The sequence below is a fragment of the Cataglyphis hispanica genome, chromosome 2 (assembly GCF_021464435.1).
Source record: "Cataglyphis hispanica isolate Lineage 1 chromosome 2, ULB_Chis1_1.0, whole genome shotgun sequence".
In the NCBI taxonomy this organism is placed as follows: Eukaryota; Metazoa; Arthropoda; class Insecta; order Hymenoptera; family Formicidae; genus Cataglyphis; species Cataglyphis hispanica.
This window is the reverse complement of record NC_065955.1, coordinates 1,756,312-1,775,845: the sequence shown is the minus strand read 5'-3', so window position 1 is coordinate 1,775,845 and position 19,534 is coordinate 1,756,312. Positions and strand designations below refer to the sequence as shown.

Here is a 19,534-nt window from a genome sequence, read left to right as displayed (position 1 = left end):
TAAAATATATACCACGATGCAAATTATATCGACGATTTTTATAAATCGTATAACGATAAATTAAAGATTTCAAGAGATTTCACAAAACTACCAGTTTATATTTTCGTCAGAAACTTTGTGTATGCTAGAACTTTATAAGAGTCTTCAAACTTCAACATAAGTATTTACACACCTAATCACATTGATAATACGAATTCTTAGTACTTATATCTCTATTTAAAAAAAAAATATAAATATATATATATATATATATATATATATATATATATAATAAAACTGGTACCAACCTCCGGTTCGCGTCAAAAATTTTCTTTTTTTATGCTCTTTTAAACAATAAATGAGGATTAAAAATTTTTTTTTCCCATTTGAAATTTTTGAGTTAAAGTCCCCTTAGGGCAGTCCCTCACCATTTCTGAAATACAGAGGGTGGGGACAGACTTTGTAGATACCTTGTGTATGTATTATGTATATATGTATGTATGTATGTGTGTATAATGGCGAGTGATATTTTAGATTTTCCTTCTGTGAATAACGAATTTATCCCAAAATAATTCCACTTCGACTTTACGTCTTACCTTAGTAAATTGCTCTCAAAATTCAATTTAGGCATTATGGTCTCCTTCACTTTAATTCACTTTAAATTTTATCACAAAAACTTCTGTCATTTGAAGTTCAAAAACTTCAAATGACAGAATTCAATCAATTAAATACTAAATGATGTTGCAAGAATACTTAAGAAGCAAGAAGTAATCAAGACAAATAGTAAGCGATTACTTATCAAAAAATAAATAGTAAGCAATTACTTATCAAAAAATAATGCTTCGAAAGTTATCGAAATTTCAAGGTATCGAAAAACTTATGTACATTTGTTATCTGTAATAATGCAATGTTCTTAAAGTTAATTAACTACTCTTAAACAAATTCGGTACAACTCGGTACAACTCGGTACAGCTACTAATAATTGTAGGTTCTGTGGTAAGTGTCGTTGCACATGAATTTTGACATATCAAAAAAATACGATATTTACAGAATTCACAAATATCGGTAACCGTATATAGAATATAGATTCGATTTCTATTCAAATCTTCCTTAGCTAACTTTATAGATATATTACTTAATTACTATTATGTATAACATGTAATTGCCCCTTTATTTAAGAAATAAATATAATATTCAATATATTTTAAATTAATTTCAAACAATATATATTTCTTTAAAACTATTGGCAATACTGGCAACTCGATTAATCTGATAAGATAAATTTAGATCTTCGTCAGAAAAAAAAAATAAAAAAACAAGAATGAGGCAATGATTGTTTTCGATTAAAAGCAATTGATAAATTAATCAGTTCTCATTCTCCCTCTAAAGATAATGTAACAAGAGATTTTTATCTTCGTATATTTCTATGCGACCAGTATTATGGCCATATTCCAAGGGGACGTATGGCCCAAGGGAATAGAATTGATAATATTTTTAAACCGAGAAAATATATTTGCATACGCGAACAATAGTGATAAAGAGAGTGACGCAAGTTGCCGAGCGAGGAGCCTGCTTCTTTCATGTGAAAAACATCTACAGATCGCACGGTGAGCTATCTATGCAGCTATCTCAGCGGAAAGTGGGACGACGGTGTGTCCAGCTCTTTTCTCACGAGGTTTTATCACTTTACTCTCCGTCCAGGATTGGCAATAAGCGTCGTAGTGAAAAGCGTTTAATGGTCATTCTTCAGCAGCACCAACAACAATCGGATAACGTACGATTATATGCAAATCCACATATGGTCCATCGTTTTATAATTTTTACGTTCAGTTATTTTTACGTTAAGCTATTCTTTGCGAAAACAGCGTGTGCAAGAAAAATTTCTGCAACGACAAGTTTTAGTTGACAGTTGACGACAAGTTGCAGTTATATACATGATGTTCTGTGATCCAAGGTAATTATATTATTTTTTTAATATTTTTACATTTTAAATATTGTAATAATATATATTTTATTTATTTTTATATCAAAGTATGTGCATTATGCAAAAAATTTTTTAAATGTGAGTATGTGTGTATGTGTGTGTCTGCCACAGAATAATATATATATATATAATTTGTTAATAAAATTAAAAAAAATTAATTAAATATGATCTCTCTATTCCATTATAGATACAATAATTTCTAGTAAGTCATTTTCGGAATCGGCCGATTTTCTTACAATGAGACAGCAGGCTTATTGAAAACAAATTATGATTGCTGCCAAATATCAGCTAAATGATTAGGTAAGATGTAAATATGCTATCGCACCTAATAAAAAATTCATAATTATGCTCGAGAATTGAGAGACACATAATTGACTTGCTCTTATATTCGAGTTAAAAATCATACTAACAGGGAATTACTGCGGTCTTATTTTAGCATAAGCGATTTTATTATCGCTATCGTAATGATAGTTCAAAGAGAAATGATCAATTAAACATTTAATTATTGTATTAAATCACACTTCGCGCGATCACATTTTTTTGCTGAAAAAAGTGAATATTGATAAAAATTAATTCTCTAAATTAAATTAATGTTTTGAGGGTTTTTTTTTTTACATGCAATATCATACATAGTATTTTCGATTCAGAATTTTACGTTTTATGTTGTTGATACTGCAATTGAATTTTATTCAAACAAAATAGCAAATTGATTGAAATGTGAGCAACTTTTATTTTTTTATTCGGCACGTTCGACGCGTTAAACAAATTTAACTAAATGCGTATGAATCGAGTTACATGCATATGCGCGACGCACCGCTCGCACTCTGTGAGTACCGAGATAACCTCGTTTCGTTTAGTCGCACAAAATAAAACGACTTTTCTGCAGCGTTGCTTGTCATACATGAGAGACTCTTCGTGCAAGCGATATATCTAAAGGCAGTACAATCTAACAGCTTATGCGGTAAAAAAATCCTATATAATCAAAACAATTAAATCTTGAAGAAATGTTTTGAGGTACACACTCTGTAAATATATTTCTTTAATTATAAGATTAAATATTTATTAAAAAAAAGGAAAGTGATTCTGTAGTTATATTATTATTCAAGCTAATCGATCTATTGATTCTCGTAATTATATATAAGTTTCAATTATAAAAGCGTATTTTTATACTAGAAAAAAAATCATCCGACTCATTCCGCAATTTGTCACAAATATTACATAAATTCATTCCAGAAATTCATTATATTTTATTTTAATTACATGAATGTTTTATTTTAATTCTAATTAAAGTCAGCATGTGATTGTCCAAAGTTGATGAAAATTTACACGTGCGTAGATGCAAGATTACACATTTCCTTTTGTCGGAAAAGTCGATAATACGATTCGCGAAAAAAAATATTCCTCTTACTCGCAGTCGTGCGAATTTTTCGAATAATGATCGGTCGAATGCGTTGTCGCAATGACGCGCAACAGTGGACAACGGTGCAACGCGCAGCGAGGCGCAACCGCCGTCGTGTCGGTGAATAGCTCGCGTTCGTGCCGAGCATGAAGGAGAGTAAACGCAACAACTATACCTCTGGTCCAGGAGGTCACTGTTCCACGCGCACAACTGATCGAACGTTTTTACACCGCTTCTATCGCAGAAACGGCTCCAGAGCCGGCGATACCCCACGTAAGAAGTGATCTCGTATTTGCGCGCAATCCACACAAACACACACACACACACACATATGTGTGCTCGACCCTTGGCTCGTGCCTTCCTCTTCATGCTAGGGTCTTCTATATCACACCGACCTCCCGGCACATATGAGAGATTGTGCGTGCGAGAACTGTAAGAGTTCTACTACCCTCGCTTGCATAGCGAGATAGCAAGTTATCTTTTCTCTCATATTTATTCTCGAATTTACTTGCAAATGTATTATGTAACTATATTATTTGGATAATATAAGACAGCACATATCAATCGTTCGCGACATTTATAATCAAACGCACGATCAATATATTTATTTTCTAATCCAGATTTGATATATTAATATATCGACGATTTTCACACACAGGGAGAATTAAAAAAATATAAATAATCTCTTTTATAATGTATAAAGTTCAGATTTTTAAATAGAAAAATATCTTGCATGCAATATTTATTTATGCAATAATTTATCGATTTTATCATCAGTGAACAAAAAATATAATATCAACCTTAATATTAAAATTAAATAATTCATGTCTTAATTTTACAGCACAAAATATAGCCTGCTCTAAGAATGTTGTAATTGCAGAATATACACACACAAGAGAAATACAAGTTTGAAAATTGAAACATTGATTAAATACTTGAATATCTATTTTATCTAATCCATATATTATAAGTTTGATTATTCGTTAACTAATATTATTTAAAAAAAAAAAAAAAAACTATGTGTAACTAGCGATATACACGATTGTGTGCAATGCTATACCTAACGAATCGAAATGTCAAAGTGCCGCGACAGTTTAGATTCGTTTCGTTTGGTAAGCAGATTAAATATTCCTCGCAAGAGAAACGACGATGACGCACCATCGAACACTGTAAGCGCTACCTACTGTGCGCCCACGCTTCTTAAACCTACATATTTATATGAAAAAAAAAAGATCAATTTCCTGATAGGTCAGTGGAAACCACTTTGACGCAGGTATAACAGCAGTTGTTATCAGATCAGATATTTTGCATATTAATATAAAACTAGGAGCTAACAAAGTATCTGTGACTACCAATTAATAAGTATCAATTTTTATTTTTGACGATGAATAAAAAAATGCTAAAGCATGAAAATGTACGATTAGTAATTATGTTAATAATAATGGTAAAAATGTTATTAGCTCTGATTGGATCACGACATGCAAATGTAAACGTGAATTTTAGCGATTCTGCATTATCGGGAGATTGTTCCGGATAAAATATAGGGAAATATAAAAGAGAAAGGTCACTCTCTCTCCCGCGGTATATTACGAAAAAGGGCATCCGCGAGGAAAATGTGAAAGGAAAATTGTTTATTATAAAACACCGTACCGTTTGTCATTATGGTCAAGTAAATCGATTCGCTGAGAGTATGAATCCGATGGGATTAATATATAATAATCGGATTAATATATTATAATATTATTAAAGCAGATGCTCGTTTTAAATTTTGATATTTGCAATATATATCTCGCACAAAATAAGTTATTCTTTTAAAACATTCACCGCGAAAATATATTATATATCTCGCAGATAGAGAAAATAAACGGAAATGATACAGCCCTTTCTGGCATATTATAAATGATGAAAATTTTCACTCTACATGTCTTCAAAAATTAAAAGTTCATTGAATATTGCATCGTTCACAAACATACTCGCGTCCGTCGCTATCTAACAATTATTTTAAATTTATAGAACGTCGGCGCGAACACGCGATCAATTCGGAAGAAGCTGTCTGCTAAAGTTCCGGGAGATCGTATTGTTTCCGGTTGATGAGACCGTTAGAAGTGCATCTGCCAGAAACTAATTGAAGATCGGAGAATGTGTACTCGTGAGGAAGAAAAAGAGAGAGAGAGAGAGAGAGAGAGAGGCGAAGATGAGAAGAAAGAATTGTCGGAGTCCTCGCAATGAGGGAAGACAAAAGAGGAGTCTAGGGGAATGGCGGACAGGAGGGGACAGAAGGAGAGCCCCCGGAGAAGTCGTCGTTGTCGTCGTAAGGAGGGAGAGCGGGAAGAAAAAAAAAAAGGAGGAGAATATGAGGATGATGCGGAGGAGAGAAAGAAAGAGAAGGAAAGAGAGAGAGAGAGAGATAGCGCATCTTGCCAAGAATATCCAAGGGCCGATGACCTGTGACACGCAGTCGTATATATACTTAATATGATCGCTCAATGTCTAACTTGTGCATAGATATGCCCGGCGTTACGTATGTCATATATATGTATATGCGCGCGTGTGTTTCATACGCAAAATCTCGAATTATCGCTCGGCAATTAGTCTTTTTTCATGTTATACATATATTTTCGTGTGCCCATGGGCAAAATACAATTGTGATTTTTCATCATTCCAATGTTCATGCTCAAAAATACCGTCTGTGTAATAAAATGTATTTAAATGTCTATTAAATGTTGAAGAAACTTCAGGCATAATTGTTTATGTTAATTTCTTTTTATTTAAATCTATTTTCTCTCTCTCTCTCTCTCTCTCTCTCAAGTTGCCGAATTTTATCTGCAGAAATAGATTTCACTTTCTTGATTACCCATATGTATATATTAAAATAAAAAAAAAAAAATTACTAAATATATAATAAAACTTACTAAAAAAATAAAATATCAAAACATTGCGATAAAAGTGATAATATGCGATTTCCAAATAGCGATCGCTCCTCGCGAAAGATTTAATTAAGCATTGTGCTTAAGCCGCGAGGCGTCGCTGAGCAAACTCGACAGGTCGTCGGCGTCAACGGCGTCGGCGTCGAGAACCGTCGCGCGGGTCGTCGCACGGAAAGTCGATCGGCCTCCTTGACGAGGGACGGTTTCACCGCACGGAAAAAATTCTCTCTCTCTCTCTCTCTGTCTGTCTCTCTTTCTTCGTTCAAGTCCCCCTTTCGAGAGTCGACCTAACGAGAGTCTGTCCAACCGTTTGCAATCCTCAGCGGCGTGGTTTCTGCGGTCCTGAAAGCAGAATTGTCGAACGAGCAGAGCCACCACCTCCTCCTATATACGACTGTCGTAAATCGCGCGCACGCGAAGTATTAAAAGATCTTTTGTAACGGTATTTAATCCCTAACCGTAATTTACGACGCTGCAACGGTGCTCGATCATTTCGGTGGCTCTTTTCCTTCTTTCTGGTTTGTGTATCCCGAAGTTGACCTTAATTAAGCGCACCTAAAAATTGAAGCACTTTACATATTATATTTCGGTAAATCGGCTCCATTTGAATAACACGCTGTAGATGCGATTGACGAAGCGTTATCGGTATAATGATTCAGATAATCGTTACAATGTTTGAAAAGATGAAGATTCTCCGGAGAATATATATCTCTAACGTTGAAAGCAATTAATCAATCATTCAACTGTTAAGAAATCATGTGCAATAATAAATGTGAGATCAAGTTACATAGTCTCTCTTTCCACAAACATTACTGATTTAATGTTTATTACACTGAGAGCTGCTCTTTTTAAATCGTCGCTCTCTATTATCTGCGTGATAATATATTTAAAACAGTCCGATTATATATGAACTTTCAAAACAGTTTTATTCTTAAAAGAAATAAAGATTGTCCAATGCTCAATATTTCTATATCAAGTGTCCAAAAATTTATTTCCAGTAACAAGGAAACAATTAATTGTTTATGAAGATGGATGCGCTGTTAATGGCGATTAAATATATGACAATATATTCTTCCAATTATATTTTAGTTTCTAATTTTTTCCCCCTTCGATTTCTAATATTTATAAGTGAAAGTTAGAGCCTGACATACCTTGTATAAGCGTCCTATTCACGAGAAATTGAGTTCGCCTCGCCAAACATACCCTAACGGCTGCATATAACAGTGCAATAACAAAAGAGAATTCGAAAATGATACCGTTCCATTCAGATCGACGAGACAGTCGGACATTAGCCGTGCATACACGCACGTATATATATACATACGCTCTCCTGCGTACACATACGCGGCGAGCGCGCGGTTGTTTTCCAACGTGCCGTTGACCTCGTGCCGCATATGTATACATATACAGAGTATAGAGGGTATTTGGCGAACCGTTGTACAAACGAAAATTAGGCGACATTTTATCAAAAGAGAAAGTAGACAAATATTTTTTTTATCTCAACGAAATTGGCAGAGTTTTAAAATTATCTTATTCAAAGTTTGTCGCGTATTGTCAAACATAGATTGTCGGGGAATATTGCAAATTTTTGTTAAATCATACAGAGAAAGGCATTAAAAAGAATGATGACAATTGAAAAGAATGTTATTTCAGTTAAACTTTAAAAAATTCTATGGATCAAATCATCGGAGATAATTAAAAAAAATAGGTAAAAAAATCTCATCTTTCATGTTTTATATATATATATATATATATATATATATATATATATATAGTAAACTTTATGTCAGTAAAACGATTTCTAAATTTAGATCTCAATTGTTATCTTAATTTGACCTAAATCAAACCTAATATTAAATATTAGGAATTTTTAGAATATTATATAATATATTTATAGAGTATGTGTGTATAGAGTATTTATAAATATTGATTTTTTGATAAGAAAAATCAATACAAGATTCAGAAGTGGGCTGAACACGTGCGGCTTATTAGAGAGATACACGCTGTTTGTAAACAACGGTGTTGCCTAGTCACATTAATCATCGATCGAGAAAACTCTTGAGAAGTGTTATTACCGCACGTGGCAATCGCGCGTGTAAGCTGATAAAAACTATAAACTACTATAAGAGGCACGATAAAGCGTTTTTGATATGGCGTCACCAATTTTGTGATTTTTACAGTATGCGTATCACATTTGAAATGTCGCTATTGTGGAATCTTGTGTTAGGATAATCAATTCAATTGCCTCATATCATGATAACAGTTTTCACAATTATCCTCGATTAAAAAAAATTGCTTATTAATTTTAAAAAAATTTTTCAACGTCTCTTATATCATTATCTTTTAATGTTTAAACAAAATAATAGAACAATTTTTTCGGCAGAAAAATTACTCTTATAAATCAGAAATGATATAAGATCTTTATTAAGTTTAAATAAAGTACGGCTTAAAATTAATTATTTATAGTTCAATGCAACAAAATCAATTAATTTTGCATATCATCAGAATTGATCTTCATATTGGACAAATATAATTCTAAAATTATACCAACATCGTTTAATACGAATGAATACATAATGTTAACAATAAATTACCATTTCAACAAATTACCATTTCAAATGTTCAGTAAGCGACGAGATAAGATCTATGCGCACACGTACTCTTTTAAAATGGCAAGAGTAAAATGAAAAGCTTAAGATAGCGAAGAAAGTTTAAAGCAATGTGAGTTAAACTCTATTTAACGTCGCGCATTTAATACTAGAAGTCAAACGATCGGCATTAAGATGCCGAAATAGAGTTTGTTACATGTTTACCAGATGATGTCATCATACATACAAATGGTTTTAATCGTATTCACCCGTTAATTTAAAGTAAAGTTTTAGTTTAATAAGCTTTCTTAATTTTTTTCAAAATCTTGATATTACTAAGACACAGATTGACAGTTGAAAATTTATACAAAAAATAATTACCTCTATGAAAGCTTTTAGCAAAGAGAGATAGATTTTTAAAAAATCTTTAAAAAAATTTTAAGAATCAGAAATCGATAAACAAACGTTGTAATAGCTCTCGTTGTCAGACATCGCGGTGTCCCAGATTTTCTCTCCGCGCGTTTCCTCTTCCGCGCGTATATTTCTCTCTATACTTACTTAGAAATCGTATATATTTTTATTAGTATTAACATGATTCAGAATCAAAGGTGCATTCTATAGAGAGAGGAATGTGGCGGTTGGTTGAGATAGCGCGACCGGGTTAAAGACTTTTAACGAGGAGAGTATCGATTAGTCGGTAGATTATGCATTAGGGAACTGCGGAGAAAATATCCCCGCACGCGTGAAAGTTCGTTCCTGATCTCTCAGATGCTCACGGGATGCACGTTTCAAAGAGACGCGCGCGCCGCAGCTTTCTACCGGTTTCCTTTAAGGCCACGGAGAGGAAATGAAAAGAAAATGCCTATATATATATATATATACACATATGTGCGCAAAATATTTTGCCGGTGAACGACCAGTGAATGGCACTGTGGGCTATACAATCTTTTTAACTGTGCATATTCTGCGCTACTCAATGCACGCTCCCGTAACTCACGTTTATATGCATGCATTGAATTGGAAATGTATGCAGAAACGGGATATTTTTCGTATTTTGCATATTTTAAAACTGAGAAAGAAAAAGATTAACTAAAAAAAAAAAATATATATCTTTGATATCGAGAACTAATACGAATTAATACGATCGATACATCATCAAACATTTGACAGGTCGATTTTGAAAATAATACTTTATCCGGATGCTTCATCATTTCCGATTGACCGGCTGGCCTAATTTTCAGCCGATTTCTCTTATCTAACTACAGGAAGTTTACATCGCTGATGCATCGTGTACTTTGTATGTACTTTAAGAGGTTGTCAATATGAGCAGCAAGGAAATTAAATTTCTCTATTATTTATTCGTGTTTTCTTGCCGTATTACTCTGAGCCACATATACAATATACGATGTCTAATTTAATTTAAAGCATTCAAATTTTAATGAAATATTATCCCAAAAAAAAAAAAACGTACTGGAAATTCGGATTAATCTTACTTAATTTAAATATTTAAATATCTGTATTAAATAATATACGTAACGATAAATTCTCCTAAATTTGAAAATTATCAATAATATAATAAGTTTGTATAAATTTTTTATACAAATAGCTGAGATAAATTTTACGCAATACACGAATGTATATGAAATAATATGCTTGTGTAAATATAAAAACTATGTACGTTCAGCATATTTCTCAATCTGTTCTGGGATAAGTGAAAAGATTCACACGTGCAGCGCGTTTCTTTTGGCGGAATGATAATAGCAATATTGCCTTTCAATCCGTTACGCCATTCCGTTTTGCAGATTAAGAGCAATTTCATAGTTGACGCGGCACGTAGTGCGTATCGACCGTTCCGTAATTACTATTTCCACAGGTTCATACTTTGATTTTACGCAGCATGGATATGTCTATCTGCACGCGGCGCGTTCGCCGCGAGTGCCTGAAATTAAAACGCTTTATCCAAGAATATATACTGCACGAATAGCACGCACGAATACACAGGCACGCGAAAGTTCTATCTTCGACGAACAGTTCAATGACTACCCTGTTTCGAAGTTTAATAGCTCGTGTCGGGATGACGAAGAAGGAGCAAAGGATCTTCGCGTAGTTGACTTGGCTGAAGTTGACCCAATTCTTGTTAATCGTCTTGTTAATTCGCCGTAAAGCGAATTATGGCATGCGCATAAATCGCTCGGTGATCCTTTAATAACGATCATCAAATGATCAGGGGATGGGAAGTGATAAAATATATTCGACCTATAGGTTCCCGTGGCAAAAATCAATATTGATTTGACATAAACGCTGACACGATGTAGTGTACATCCTTAATATTTCTCGATACTATTCTCTTAAACTCAATCAATGAAAATGTTACTAATTAAGCAATGACAAAATTTCTTAAAACATCAATGAAATATTCATGGATGATCTCAATGTGGTGAATGATCTATCTAATCTTATTTTAGATTCAAGATTAAGATAATATATGTATATTATGTTTCGGAAGAAATTTTTTATAATTTTTGATTTAATAAAATATTTATTATTTAACAAATATTTATTTAAAAATTAAAGACATACATTGTTAAATAAAATTAATTTATCGCTAATAAATAAAAATAAAATGGGAAAGCAAAGTATGAGTACTTCATTTTCACTCATTATAGCAGTATGATTTTGTTTTGTTTAAAACTCGATTACTATCGATAACTCATTCTTCTCATCGTCAGAGTATTTGCATTTTTGCATTTGTAATTAAAATCACTGCTTATCAGCGATAATGCATTAATATTATTTAAGAAAGTATGTCTTTAATTTTTAATGATATAAATGTTTATCAATGAATATTTTATTCGATCAAAATTACAAAAAATATTGTGGTTCCTTCTAAAATATGATATATATTATCTTAATCTTAAATCTGTAAGATTAGAGAAATCATTCGCGTTTCATATTTAACCTACTTAAGATTATAAAGCAAATAAGAGATATAGCTTATTTGGAAAACAACTTATCTAATAATTTAATTACCATTATAAGTATCTGACATCCAATGATAACATAAATATAGTTTGAAGAGTGATAGAATAATAGAAATGTAAGATATTGTTCTTTAGATGAAAAGATTTATTTGGACTTCGATAAAAGACACGGCGCGGATAAGTATACGGATTATCGGAAAAACACCGGAACGATACGACGACACGCTTATGCGTATTGCGAGATATCGTGTCCCGCAAGAGAGATGCATAAGAATAGAGTTTCTCGAGTTACCTTTCCCAAAGGATGCAATCGATCGTTAATGAGCTCAGCGCTGGAGCCGGAAACTGCGCCTAGTTAATCATAGAATCGCGGATGTCACGCGTTTATTCGCTTCGTCACGGTGGTTAATCGTGACCGCGGCATGCCGTAAAAAAGTGTACTTGAAGTTTCACTCTAACAATAAGTTGTGGACCGCATAGAGAGGCGCGCGTAACACTTCACACGGATCTTTAGTTTCATCGCGCAATCGCGCACCCGTCTGTCCGAGAAAAGATTATCTACGAGCGAAATCGACGAATGTATACGTAAGATAAATTTTCGTTGACGCGAGGTGCTTTATCGGCGCGGATCTTAGATGAATCTTACGATTTCCGCGGGCAAATCCGTATATAAACAAAGTACAGTTATTTCGCAAAGTGGACGCATTCGGCTTTTCACTTCAGCGTATTTACGACGCTTCGCTTAATGCATACACAATACATACATTTTCATTTATAGACGCGTTTCTTTCGCAACGTATCTGCTGTGGGATTTTCGTTGGTATATACGCGAACGTTGCCTCTTAATCGTAAGATATATACCCCGCCCGTTTCATCCGACTGGGTTCACTGGGTCAGAAACCACGGCCAAGAGATGGCTAGACTCCCATAGCGGAATGCTTTCGTATTACGAAAGTGGCGGTTAATTATTACGACGCTAATGATCGCCGGTATATTCATGTAAGCGGTCCTTTATACAAGCTTTCTTCCCCCCTTCATCCCCACTTTATCTCCTCTATAAACACGTCGCTCTTCTAAGGTCGTGATTAATCTCCTACAAAGAGCGCGGCAGCAGGAAACCGCGCCTTCTTAATCGCCTATGTCCAACTACGCGCGCCTCCCGCCGTACATTCGCGTCGCGGAATATTCCCGGGAATCTACGATCGGTCACGGAGCGGACAAAGGGGGCAGGGGGCAGGGGAGAGGGGGTTAATGATTAATGGACCGTGATTTAACGCGAGGGCGAACATTTCCAGATAATGTAGCGCGTTCAATAAAGGCTCCTTTGGAGCGCGAACCGGCGCCAAGATATAGAGAACGTACGAGTGTAATTAAGGAGTCGCGCGAGTTAACGTCGCGGCGGAAGTGTCTCGTCGCGAAATGATTTCTGCAGCAGGGAGAGAATCTTGCCAACGTCCGTGTACATCGTATTTATTAATATGTCAGTTATTCAGTTCTTCTATCATATTATTTTAATAATGATTTTCCAATAACGTGTGCGTTCTCTGCCGTATCTTTTATGGAATTTCAGAATTGCGTTTTCATCTAAAAAACGGTACCTTACAATATCTCTCACATATCTCTTCAAATTATATTTATGTTATCATGAAATATAGATAATTAATTAAGATAATAATTAATTAGATAATAATTAATTAGATAACTATAATAATAATTAAATCATTAATAAATTTCATACTGTTTTCTTGATATATTTATTGATCTAAGTGAGAATATATCGAGATATATAAGGATGAAAATAATTATAATAAATAAAATAATTATAATAGATAATACACACAAAATAATTTATTTATTCTTATAAGATGGGATTGGTAAAAAACTTTGCATCTATTTGACACCGTTCTCTCTTAAATGAAATTAGTGTATTATCGCTGATAGTAGTACTGCAAATAGTAAAATCTCGCTAAAAATAATCAGTAGTAATAATAACTAATTTTTTAATCACATTACCATAATGGGTGACATATAACACAAAGGGAATAAAATGTTGGTGTTTTGCGAAGAGCAGCCTTCGATAAAATTTTATCGCTATTTTAGTCAATAACACATTTTCACAAATTTACTTTTAAGAGAATTATGTTCAATGCCGTTAATTTCTGCGAAACGTAATGCATTAAGATCGTTACTTTGGTGTAACAATATCGAAAAACATGATTACAGAATACGAGATGATTTCGGCGGGTCGTAAGCGTGGAGTAACTGAGAGCGATCTGTCAAATGGAAAGCGAATCGCGCGTGACAGAAGAACATATGTTTGTAGGCGTTCGTCAATCACTTACCGCACAGGGTGATCATTGTCCGATCGAGCTTAACGCATACGTAACATTAAACCATAACGGGGGCGTGCATACGCGAGTCCTTTTTGAATTTACATGCACTCACGTTTATTTCCATGTTATCGTTCTACGTTCGGCTCGATACTAAGATTTCTTTGTGCAAGATGCCACGAAAGTTTGATCGAGCCAATATCGTTTAATTCTGGATTACATTCGTTTTCTCACAAATACTAATTTAGAAGTTTTCGAATCCCACGCTTCATTATCTCGTCGCAGTAGTAAATGCTTACTTTTTAATCGACGAGCGTATAAATAGATATATAAATAATTTGCTGAAATAAAAGTCGTGTTTTGAATCATACATTTGAGAAATTTTCAAAATACCCTTTTATCAAACATTTCGAATGACACGTAGTATAATAAAGGAGAAAAGATATTTGATGCGTAAGTATAATAGATACGATCAGTTTATATAATAGTGCTTTCTCTCTTCTATCACTGTATTTCATCATATATAATATAAAATATGCATGGAAAAATTATTTTATGTCTATACTTTATTTTATTAATGAAATATTATGAAATAAACAATACATTTTTATGTTAATATGTAATCTTGCCATTATATAAAATTCTTTATTCAAGCATTGCATTTTAGATGGAAATCATGTTGCATTAAATTGCATTTGTAATTTTTTTCGTGAAATATATATAATTTTGAAAATACAGGATATTCTACCGAAAATGTTCGCAATAAGAAAATATACTCTTTGAAAAAAAAAAAAAAATTTCGGACAAATCTTTTCCGATCGATTAGAATAGTTTTCAAGGACAAGATCGTTAGAATCAATAAAAGCTGAAGAACAAAATGAAAAAGAAGCGATAAATGATTAATTCTCAATAAATTTAAAATGCATGTGATAATAAATCGTTGGAAAAAATTAAATTGTTCACGCATTTGGCATTGAAGTCCTGAGATTATCATTCATCAGGCTTAACATTGGCGCAAAATTATGCCAGCGTAGATAATAGTGGAGTCGACGTCTGAATCGTATGTGCACAAAGAGGCATAGATAATCAAACGAAGGGAAGAGAGTCGCGCGCGAGAGGAGGAAGAGTAGAGAGAGAAAGAGAAAGAGACGGAAGGACGAAAAAAAAAGCGGACAAGCAGTCACGCCTCGCTCGGCCAGGCCGGGTCTCGACAATCACGACGTTTTCAGGGCGAAAAACCGACCCGGAACCCCGGGCCGGTCCGATTGGTAATCGTCGTCGGCGTTACAGCCGCCGGTGTGCATTGGAGAACGACATGTATATGTACATACATACACATTGGAGAACGTGCGAGCGGGCGCTGGCGGCAGGGCACGCGGAAGTGAACGGCGCGAGTGTGCGCGAGCGATTTTTCGGCCCAGAAAACTCTCGGCGTGGGTGTCAGCCTGGATACCTCGTTCGATGCACTCGCCGCGGTGCGAGGCACGGTCACTCCGCCGCACGTGTGAGCAGGTAAAGTCGCGTGTATGTATAAGCCCGAGCCCACATAAGGTACTTATTAGGCGATACTAGATTATCGGGCTGTTCGGAAATTACAGAGCAATAACGAGATGCGTTCACCAATCGCGACCGTTTATCGGAATAATGTTTGTAAAGTGATGGACGCGATTATAGACGCGTTTGGCGAACAAAATGGTTTGATCGAAAAGGCGAAATGGTTTCTTAGAGACCGATAATTCTTAACTTATAAATCTGGAGTCGAGATATCGATTCTTGAATCACGGTTTATTAAAATGAAAAGTACTTTGATAAAGAGAACTTTGGAAACAAATAGATACTTGAAACTTGATCTTCCGGTAATTTCAGATGAATTTTATTTTCTGAGATGCTCACAGCTTAAAACGCATTATTAGAAATTAATGTTGTATTAAACTTTATGTACATAAAGTTATAATTTAATTTTATACTTAACTTTAATAAAAGTAAAACTGCACTATCCAATTCAACTTTATTCAATTTTTTTTTTATTTTTACAATATTGCGTTATATTTTTATATTGTGAATTTATATCTCAGGAATATCACTTTTCGTGTCTTTATTTGCCACATCCAGTGTGTGCTTGTCAAAAAATAACGGAGATTAAAAGAAAATAAATAGTTATTTTTGTAAAAAATTTGAAACATCAAAATTATTCATCTATAAAAAAATAACTGGAATTACAATTGTCATCGAATTATTTCTTTTACACCACCAATATTTGTAAAATCTTATAATAAAAAAAAAAATAAAAATCTTCAAAAGATCAAAAATACAATAATTAAAAGATTCATACGATGTATCGAATTGCAATACTATCGTAAAAAATGTAGATAATAACATTATTATAATACATTTTGTAATAATAACATTATCATAAAATTATTATAATTTAATATTTATTAATATTATTAAAATATTGGTATTACTAAAATATTTCCACTAGTTTTCTATGTCTGTGTTTGAAACAATTTGTATCTATTCCGACCGAAAAAAATCCGGTAAATGCTAGAATTGCTTATGTCGTTCATTTTACGATAATCATATTAATCTCTCTCAAAGCTCCGATATGTGCGCGACATTTGATATGCGATGTATAGGACATGTTCTATCGAGCCGACAACGCTAAAATACGCGTGCTATTTTATGAGCAAATCATATACCATCGTTAATCAATTCGAACTCAGGTAATATATTCTTGTGGCATCATTACACGAAGAAGCAACGCTAGATCGAACATCAAATAAGCGGATTTAGACAAAATGAGAAAAATGCGATAAAGATGATAGAGTTTCGCGACATGATTGCTCAAGTTGATGATTAATTGTCAAGCGCAAAATAAAAAAAAAAAATCCGAGAACTCGACAAAACAGGTTTCCGGCTCGGTTGCACTTTTGTATATCGACAACTATGATGCTGGAAAGTGGTAAAAGCAGGAAAGTGCAGTAAAAGCTGCGACGGAACGCGCATCGATCTTGTGGTTTTTCATTGCTCCCGCGCATCTGTCAGCTGACGACGCCAGAAATTATACGAGTTAATTAATTATTGTTCACAAGATTGTAACGCATATTGTGTGAATAGCATGATGCAATTTTTGGATGTCAATATTTTTTTTATTTAATCAAGCACCGTCTCATAAAAAAAAAAAAACTTGAAATTTTTCCCGCTCTATATGACTCGGTCATGCAATCACTTAGGTCATCAAATGATGATTAATCGATACTTTATATTAAACTATCAATATTTTTACAATCAAGATGTACAAATAATTAATATGAAATTATATAAAATTTACTGGATATATTGCAAGATCTTTATTTGATATCTCGAATATATCAATACTCTCTGTTCAATATATATTCCTTGTCCTGGATATTAATGTGCAGATGAAAAAAAATTGTTATCATAAATCAAAAAAATATTCAATATCTACAAAGAGATACAAGTGATATTTATTATAGCAATATTTTCTTACGCGATGTAACACATATATATACCGGAAACATATCAACTAAATTCTATACTATGAAATATTTAAAGACTGTTGACAATAACAAAGAATTAACACACTGATCGCGCCGCGAGCAATTCCAGGGTTAAGCGACCTTCGGGAGGTGGCAGACGCTGAAACTCTGAAAGGATCGTTATAAATATCGCGATAAACTAGGTTGCACAGAGAGATAGGCGCGATGATGACGATGACGATGACGCCGCGCGAACCAACGGCTCTCTCTCCCATGAGCTCCTCTCACTCCGCACAGATGCGGGTATCGGTCGCAATGCATGCGACTACGATGCGAGAGAAAAGTAACGAGAAACCGCACGCCCGCCTTATCTAGGATACGACGATTTATGCGCCGCGCTGGTGGAAGATACGATCGTGCGTACGTACGGGCCGATCGCGGATCAACGGTAATTGCAGTCAGTGTACATATACATGCATGCTAACTTTGATATCCGCAAGTCGCCTCTCGCTCGCGCTACTTTCTAATTTCACGGCGAATCCACTCGCGGATGGCAAAGAGCGCGTGCGTGACATCGTAATGAATCTTAATATTTCGTAAAAATTTTTACATGCGGGTATATAAACTTGCTAAAGTTTATATGAGAGATTTATTCTCCGCCAATCTACATGCCAATTACATCCGCGAAACATTCCACGCAATTAACTTCGCGAAACGATATTGAGTTAGATTAATTCTCGTTGCTTATCCGGATTATTGGATGTTATAATTTAGAATCGTATGTATAAATAAATAATCAAAAATAAAAATACAATATAAAATATTGACTCGCTCCGAACATTGAATCTTGATTAACATTCCTTGCGTGCATGATATTTGTGTAAACATGTTTTATATATATATATATATATATATATATATATATTCATATGCACATTTATTATTTGCATAGACTTTCACTGAACTTCGTTGTTGTAAAAATGGATTTTTTATTCTCACACATACACACACATCAACTGTTATCGAATGATACATTGATGTCTTCTCATATACTATATATAATTTTACATGAAATAGATAAAAATATTATATCGCGGTGCGCAAAAATGTAAAAAAATATTATACGAAAGTATTATATTATTTCATCAATAATTTGCAATCATCATCTTTCACCTTTCGTCAAGAATAATTATCACTTACCAAAAGAATAATAATACCCTGCCAAATTGATACATCCCTTAAACGAAAACATCATCGATTTATTATATGTGATATATTTATTCGCGAGCAGCCCTATTTCTGGCGCGATATAATTCTCTCTCTCTCTCTCTCTCTCTCTCTATTTATCTATCTATCTATCTATCTCTCTCTTTCTTTCCCTTTCTGGCGCAGAGCGGAGCGATAGTAGCGCACTTCGGCGAGCGGTTGCATCCAAGTGCATTTCAGCGAGATTACGAGTGTATTGACCCCACCGTCATCCCTCGTCACCCTTCCACCGCTTCTGCATCACGCCGCTCCCCTTTCCAGCTCTCATCGTCTCTCTTTTGCCTCCCGCCTCGCTCCCCGTCCCCCGCTCACAGAGATCGCCCCCGACATCCACGGACGACGACGCGCACATATCCCTCCCCTCTCCCCTCCCCCCCCACCCTTCCCTTTTCGCGCGTTCTTTCTCTTCTTCTTTCCGCACCCTTTCTTGACGTCGACACCCGTTAAATGCACTACGATCGTAAGCGACTATGCGCGCCGCTAACGACTGGGGATGTTCACGAAACACACGGTGTCGTTAAGGCAGCATCCGAGATGTAGATACGCGAGATGTGGTCGCGCGTAATAAAGTATCCGGAGA

At 34.5% G+C, this 19,534-nt stretch overlaps 1 protein-coding gene and 1 long non-coding RNA gene across 2 annotated transcripts in view; one reads left to right on the top strand and one right to left on the bottom strand.

The window, feature by feature from the left end:
* The window catches only part of LOC126857252 (uncharacterized), a 112,125-nt gene that overhangs the window by 20,511 nt on the left and 72,080 nt on the right, over positions 1–19,534 (bottom strand). The window lies entirely within an intron of this gene.
* LOC126857393 (uncharacterized) lies at positions 1,432–7,306 on the top strand. Its single transcript, XR_007688492.1, has 3 exons — positions 1,432–1,933; positions 2,151–2,263; positions 5,376–7,306. It is a non-coding gene; the product is annotated as an uncharacterized LOC126857393 (long non-coding RNA).